Here is a 7,867-nt window from a genome sequence, read left to right on the forward strand (position 1 = left end):
TAAAACGTGCGCACCACAGAGCCACCTGTAATCTTATTGGTTCTTTATAAAATCATATTGCGCCGTCGTAGCCAATCATATAACAGTAAATCCAAAAAGAGAAAGCTATTTTTTATCCGCTTAAAGCGCCAGGAGGATGTATCATAATGGGCTGCAGCGGGCAATTTAGTGCCAATCTCATCCACGAGTGTTAATTTGTAATAGTGTACCGTGAAGTTATTCTCTGTGCTTACGTTAAGCTTAATAGTGTAAAGTTAATCATTTGTATTCATCCCACGAGAAACGCGCAACTCCTGCTGTCTCTTCAGTTCACTCCAAACAACTCAATTGAGCTGTCATCACGTCGCTGCAAGGTGAGTGATGTCTTCCTCAGATGCAAACAAGAGATTTTATCCAGAGTTGTTTGGTCAGACAAGTTGTTTTCTGTTGTGAAATATCACATCACATTTACTGCACGAAATGATTACTTCAAGATAAAGCGCTTCAGTTGTTCGCTCAACATCTGTATTTGTATACTGTCGTATTCGTGCAACTATAGCTATGTTTTTGTTGAGTATCATTAGATCACAACATTGAAATATCGTTTGGATTTATTTAACTTATTCTTTCAAAAAAATTTTTTATCACATGCCACACCTGAATACAGTTTTAAAATAATCCCTTGTCCTCACTCAAACTAATGACTCATTCTGAATGAATACAAGTGTCACAACTCATCTCATAGCTTTAAGATATTTGTATTGAACTCTTAACATTCTGTACATAATGGAAGTTGTTGGCTTTATTTTGAAATATGTTTTGGATTGATTACATTTAAAGAAAATGTAGCCCAATATGTAAGATCACAATAATTAATATCATATTGCTATTTAATGTGTGCAAACCAGTTGGAAGGCCTCATATGTAATGTTTAGTCAAATGGGTCCTGCCTCCATAAATAGGTCAGACTGTACCTTTTGCAATTACTGAAATAGCAAGCTATACTGTTTTTCAAAACAACTCATTATATTTCCACACCATGGTTTCAAACCACATGTAGCCCTGCACTGCCACAACTGCTCGAGCTCAGCTGGTGCACTGCACGAGAGCCACAGAGGGCCACAAACCTAACCTGCCCCAACACAACACTTTACCTTTCACTGTAACGCTGGAACTTTTTAGAGACTTTTGAGAGTTTTGCTGTGATATATGTATTCAAGTCATATGCCCAGTAGCTACAGTGTAGTTATGGCAATGAACATTTCCTCCAACAATGCAACATATTAAAGGACATAAGATACACAAAATAAAAAAATAAAAACTGTGCAAAATGAAACAGAGTAGTATAGATTAGAATAAAATAGTATACTGTATGTATGCTTTAGTTATTTCGAGGATTAATAATTCTCACATATTTCATTACTACAATGGAACTGACGCATGACCTCATTTTGTTCATCTCCATTTCCCATGTCTTTAATTGTCACAATGATCAAAATTGCTGATCTCATCACTTTACACAGGACAGTCCTCTAGTCGTGCAAAAAATATTTGCAGACTAGTGCAAGCGAGTTTTAGCCCTTACATCCTTCTCAGTGCATGGACGGGTTAACCACAGGGTGTGATGGAAACAGTTTGACGCATTGCATTTTTTCTGTTTTATAATCTTTCTTAAGTCCATGCAAAGCAGGACATTTGCTCCCCTTTTCGCCAGCCTGTGACGACACACGCTTGGAAGATTATTCTTCAGTCTCAACTTTTACTGATTAAAAGTGCCCTGTCCTATGTGCAGTATTAGCAGGAGGGTTACAAGTCCGCTGTAATTGCTAGTGTGCTTCACCGACTGCTGCTGTGGATGCAGTGTCAAAGACATATTTGGACACTGAAGCTAGTCAGATTATTCTGCTGCTTCGGGGTATTTGAGAAAGTCTTGTGTATCTGGTGTGAGATGTGTGTGTTTACAGTGACAGCTACAACAAACGTGTGTCTTATGATCCTTCAAAATAAAGTTAATAAACACATCTGACAGATGTAGTTTTTTCAGATCCAGTCATCTGTTGATGGATCTGTATTTGGGATAAACTTGCTGTCATTTTCAATTTCTGTCAATGCAACCCGGTTTTACTAGTTTCTCAAATTTTCTACCCCCTGACCCAATTTCTTAGTCACAAAAGAGTTCTCATGACCCAAAGTTGTCATGTGGCAAGCTTGAAGAGCTAGGTGGAGCCTTAAACAGATTATATAATGATACACTTTAAGATATATTTACAACAGCTCTGAAATAAAAATATCCATCAATCTTTTTGTTTGGGGTTGGTGATTTAGTTGTGACAACTAACAAAGTTACATTGGTCACTCTCAAGTTTTTAGCTTAAACCTGGACTTCTCTTTTCTCACCCCATTGTATTGTCTATTTGAAAGCAGTTTACCATGTCATTTTGTACAGTATGGTAGCTCCACCTACAACCGCATCTGTGCTCTGTTTCTAATCCGTTTTAATCCTGCATTTACTTAGTATCTGTGCAATGATTAGTGCTTTCATCAGCTTGTACTCTGCAAAGAACCACAGACATTGAGAAGATGATAAATATTAGCCTATTGTCATACATGGCTAAAACACCACCCACGTGTTATTGCTGTCCACGCTCTTTCACATCATTTGAAATTAAATAAAGTTTGCATCTGAGCTGAAATGATAACTTGAATTTATGATAGCAAAATAGATGGCAAATATTTTGATAATTAATTAATAATTGCATTTTTTTGTAATAAGAAAACACCAACAAAAACAGTCGTTTTTAAATAGTTGTGACAACATGAATATAATTCATTGTACATTGGAAACCTTTTGGTTTACGACTTTTTGTTCAACGTATAAAGACTTTAGAAGAACCTACCCTTGGCTCTCCTAAATAAGTAACTTTGTAAATAATCAAGGAAACAGTCAACAAATTGATAATCAAAATGAAACCATGATCACATATCCAGTGTGTTCTAAAATAAATTACAATGTAGTCCCTTATTGTTATTTGTGTAATGTTCCTTTACAGAACAAATTCCCCCCAAATGCTGTTAAGGCATCAAAGCAGTGTCTGCGTGTGTGTTTCTTCTCTATAGTATTTGCCTTAGGAGGTTTAGCCTCTCTTCCTTGTGCCCCAACAGTATCATGCTCACTCCGGCTGCACAGGGCTGAAAGTGGGTCTTTGACTCGCCTGATAGCTTTTGACAGCTCACTCTCATCCCCGGTGGATCAATGGAGCTCACCGCTCTTCATTAGAAACATCGATGTACCGTACATTCCCACAGGCTCAGCATCAAGCCTTCAGGCCGGTCAGAGAAAGAAGCTTTATTGTGTTATTCCCCACAAGAACCTGCTTGACTTCTGTGTGACATTTTATTTTCTTCAATTGAAGAATATTGTGGGAAAATGGTGAAGCAGGTATACCTCGATATTTGATGATTTTTAACAGGCACATTTTGGTCAAACATCACCTTGAATGTAAATAAAACATGATAATGATTATTTTGGATAATAAGTATAATTGCTACTACTGAAATAATGAGTTAAGTGGATTGCCAAACATTTTGATAATAACTGAATCATAATCTACAGTCATTTTTCAAGCACATGGCAAACATTCACTGACTACAACTTCTTGCTGCTTTTCTGTGTTTGTATATGATTGTAAATTGAATAATTATATGTTTTTGGAACAAACATATTTCATCATGTGCAACGCCTATGACAGGTTCATTGATTAAACAATACAACAATTGTAATCGTGGCCCTTCATTCCTCTTGGAAAGCATGTCATAGATATATACCCTCAAATGCTAATTAATATTACGTTACATATTTCTTGCTGTATTTTCTCATACCTAAGAAAAGCTGCTTATTAAAATAAGAAGCATTTTTTCATAAGCTTATTTCAGAGAGCGAAATAAGCGTACTATTATTCAACATACTTGCAGCATGATTTTCTCCTTCTATTTTTTTCTTTAAAATGCTTGAGCTTATTAAAAATGTGATGCTGGAATTAAAGAGTTTAAAATTCCCCTTTAGCAATCCTGCACTACTTTGCCTAAGTGGCAAACGCTGTCCTGTCTGGTGGTTGTTTATATTAAAATGGAGGAAATGAGAACTAGGGCTGAACGATTAATTGATTTTAAATCGAAATCGCGATTTTAAATGATGCGATTATCAAATCGCAAAGCCTGCGATTAAAAAAAAAAACGTTCAATTTTTTTAATTTTTTTTTCTTCTTGTGTGTCAGTCATCCACACCAATCAGAAGTGCTGTGCTCCACATGTACCAGCCATTGTTAACCAATCAGAAGTGGCCCATGATAGAAGGTGATAGACAGATTGATCCAATCACCTGCCAAATATTTTTGAAAGTGCCTGCCCTTTCCAAATGGCTTCCAATGGAGCTTTCCTAGATGGTTTGGTGAAACAAACAATCTGAGTCAGGTTAGTAATGCTCCATCACATGTTTTACATCTATTACAGGGTGAATCTTCAACTGTAGCTTGACTTTAAAGCAACCCAACGGAAGTTTCATGTAAGTTTAGTTCTTTCACTCGTAGCTCGGGCTGTGGGGGTGCTAGAGACGGGAGTGTGTTGATGCGACCTTCCTAGCTGGAGATATGGCTACATTTTACAATAAACTTCCGTTGGGTCGCTTAAAAACAAATATCGCGAATCGAATCGCAATCGCAATATTTGTCAGAAAAATTATAGGGTACCATTTATATTTATATTATATTACATTATTTCCCCAAATCGTACAGCCCTAATGAGAACTTGAATATTATTCAAGTGAGCTCTCTGAAGAAGTTTGCTGTGTGTGGATGCAGGCTGCAGGGTTCATTGTAAACACAAGTGTTGCATCAGCAAACGTTTGAAATGATGGCATCACACACATGTTGTTATGTGCAACAAGAAAGGAATAACACACATAGTGCAGACACTGGAGATGCTAGTTGGTTACAGAGGTTGTTGTCATGATGATAGTAGAGCGCATGAGCCAATGGCTGCGCTAATGTCATCATCTGCTTTTTGATTGGCTCTCAATTTACACAAGCTAATCACTGAAGGAATGCAGCCCACCTATTTAGTCACACACAAAGCCTTATACACACACTCAGAGAAATGCATTGATACACACGTTCACACAGGCAGCTAGCTGTCACACTGGGAAAAGCAGTGTGTCTCTCTCTGGTCTGATCATCAATAATGCATGGCTTTGGGAGGATGAAAGGCTGTTTTGGCTTGAGGCATATGTCTCATAAGGAGAGAGAGACATCAGCAGTAGTAGTTACTTATAACTGTACATCCATAGAAACCGTGAGTGCTCCTTCACATGGCCGTCCTCAGTAGAACTGCATATCAAGCTGGCAGTGAACTGATGGCTAAATGTTTAAATTAGTTCATTCATAAATATCAGGAAAGACATTTGTAGGTCTTTATTCTAGATTGTTTTTGTCTGAATTCTAAGTATAGAATGTGTTTTTCGTTACACATATTGTAAAGTCTCCTGAGACAAAGAGGATATTTATTGTTGACTTTTGATGCATGCTTCGAGGTATACCGTATTTAAAGTCCTCAAAGTGTAAGGATTTCACTTTGGGATCATAAAATCTGTTACAGGTAGAGTTTCTTCTTAAAGGTTTGGTGTAGTTTAGCATTGATTTTAGGAACATTTCAAGGCACTTATTTCAAGATATACCGCTACGTTACAACTCCTTTTCCCCCATAATGATTACCTGACTTCATGTTGGGGCTCATAAAAGCCAGTTGAGCAGAAAAAACATTTGGATGCTTTTTTGCATGAGAAACAATAAGATCATGCACAGGCAGCAGGGTCTCACCTCACTGTAAGACCTGCCTCTGTTGGCTGACACATATTTAGATCAGCAAATTCTGTCCACAAACAGGAACAGCTAAACAGGTGTACCTTTATATGTCTTTGTACGCATGCGGCGCAATTTTCTTCTCTCTATTTCCTATGCGAACCCTTTGGTTAGTAGACTTTCACTATATGTAAATACAGTACAGTTTTTGGCACGTACAACTGAGTGGTGTGTGTGGGGTGTGTGTGTGTGTGGTGTGTTGTGTGTGTTGTGTGTGTGGTGTGTGTGTGTGTGTGTGTGTGTGTGTGTGTTGTGTGTGTGTGGTGTGTGTGTGTGTGTGTGTGTGTGTGTGTGTGTGTGTGTGTGTGTGTGTGTGTGTGTGTGTGTGTGTGTGTGTGTGTGTGTGTGTGTGTGTGTGCTATGTGTATACGGATGTGGGATAGCACGCATTGGCCCTTTGAAGTTCCTCATTCACTCTACTCCTTTTCCCCATGTCTCATCTCTCTTTGAAGACCATGTAGCCATGATTATTAAAGCTGCCCTCTTTCCACTTCAAACATATGGAATGAATATGGATATGATATGACACCAAACTTTCCACCGACACGCTTCACTCCCCTCCTGCCCTGCTGTTTAGTGAAGTGTGAACGACCCTGCCATCTCAAACAATCTCTCTGGGAGCTAAACTTGTCATTCAGTGAATTGTCTTTGAGTTGAGGCATGAGCTATTTGGAAAAGTTGTGACACTGCTGTTCAAGAATGATGACATGAAGCTGCAGGGGGATATCACAACTTCTTGGTATTATCTCAGGTTCTCTGTGACCTAAGCCAGCAATATGTTTGCATGTTTTTAGCGTGTTGTAGCATATTATTCTCGTTTCATCGACCATCCATATATTTTATAACCTATTTTAATTTGCATCAATCGTCTCGATCTCAAACTGTCCTCCAGGCACTGTTTTTTTTAAGGGTGTCATGATAACATTATCATTAGGATGCATGCATGGCTTAGCCCGTACACTACATATTGATAACACTACTGCTTTTTCCGAAGCATACCATATGTGATACCTCCCCTCAGCGTGCCCTCGAACATGCCATCAACCAAAGTTGCGTACTTAATCTGATGAATAATTCTATTTTGACAAAATAGTGGAAACTAAAAATCTTCATCAGAGAAACACCAACAATTGACCTGTTCATTCAGTAAGAGTCATTTTGATTGGTAAAACATTTTAAATGGAACAACAATACTGTAGGTTAATATTACTTTTCTTTCTGTGAAAGAACAACATATTTTTTAAAAGCAGAGTATTTTCCTATACATAAAACATGTCTGGAGGAGAGCTTTATACTTTGAAGCAATGCTGATGGGTTATCAATTTTTTAGCAAGCGTCTAACAAGTTTGTTTTAAAACCATTGTGGGACGAGCTGAAAGCCAAGTCTGTGTGATAGTTGGGAAGTGAGTGAAAGATATGATGTATGTTTTGAAAAAATGTTTGTCCAAAACATATGAAACCAACAGGAGGGCCTTTTATCCCTAAAGTATTTAATCTAGTGGCCTTTCAGGATTGTTGTTTGATTGCAAATGTACAATGTTGGTGGTAAAGCATCACATCCTTTGTACTGGTATGTCTGTCTTGCATGTACATCATTTTGGATTACACTTAACTCAATTAACTCCCCTTGAAAACAGAACAAAATTCCTGAAAGGCTTAATGAACATAATGTTCCTTACTCCACTGCTTACACCCGTGTGGTTACCGTGCCGACTGTGTGCTGACTCTCTGATGTCCAGTGGTACTGTTGACCAGCCAGCTCTGTGTACAATCGATAGCTCGATCAATAAACTGGGCTGCTGGACTGTTTGTTTGGTCAGCACACAAAACCTCACGCTCTGTTTCCCCCTCTTGTTCTTCTTTCTCAAGTTCAAAAATAGTTTATTTGCATGAATGGGTAGCCAGCTGACGCTCTTTCTGTCACTTCCTGTGTGTGTGTGTGTGTGTGTGTGTGTGTGTGTGTGTGTGTGTGTGTG

General features: G+C 38.2%; 1 protein-coding gene across 2 annotated transcripts in view; it reads left to right on the plus strand.

The window, feature by feature from the left end:
- The window catches only part of arhgap9 (Rho GTPase activating protein 9), a 30,991-nt gene that overhangs the window by 811 nt on the left and 22,313 nt on the right, over positions 1-7,867 (plus strand). Inside the window, exon 1 of one of the 2 annotated variants that reach the window (XM_010797723.1) lies at positions 133-353. The exons of the other annotated variant lie outside the window; for it this stretch is intronic. The gene's annotated coding sequence lies outside the window, so the exon portion shown is untranslated. Of the gene's footprint in view, positions 1-132; positions 354-7,867 lie in introns of those variants that run through there. 2 annotated transcript variants of the gene reach the window in all.

The sequence above is a fragment of the Notothenia coriiceps genome, unplaced genomic scaffold (genome assembly GCF_000735185.1).
Source record: "Notothenia coriiceps isolate Sejong01 unplaced genomic scaffold, NC01 NC01_scaffold00038349, whole genome shotgun sequence".
In the NCBI taxonomy this organism is placed as follows: Eukaryota; Metazoa; Chordata; class Actinopteri; order Perciformes; family Nototheniidae; genus Notothenia; species Notothenia coriiceps.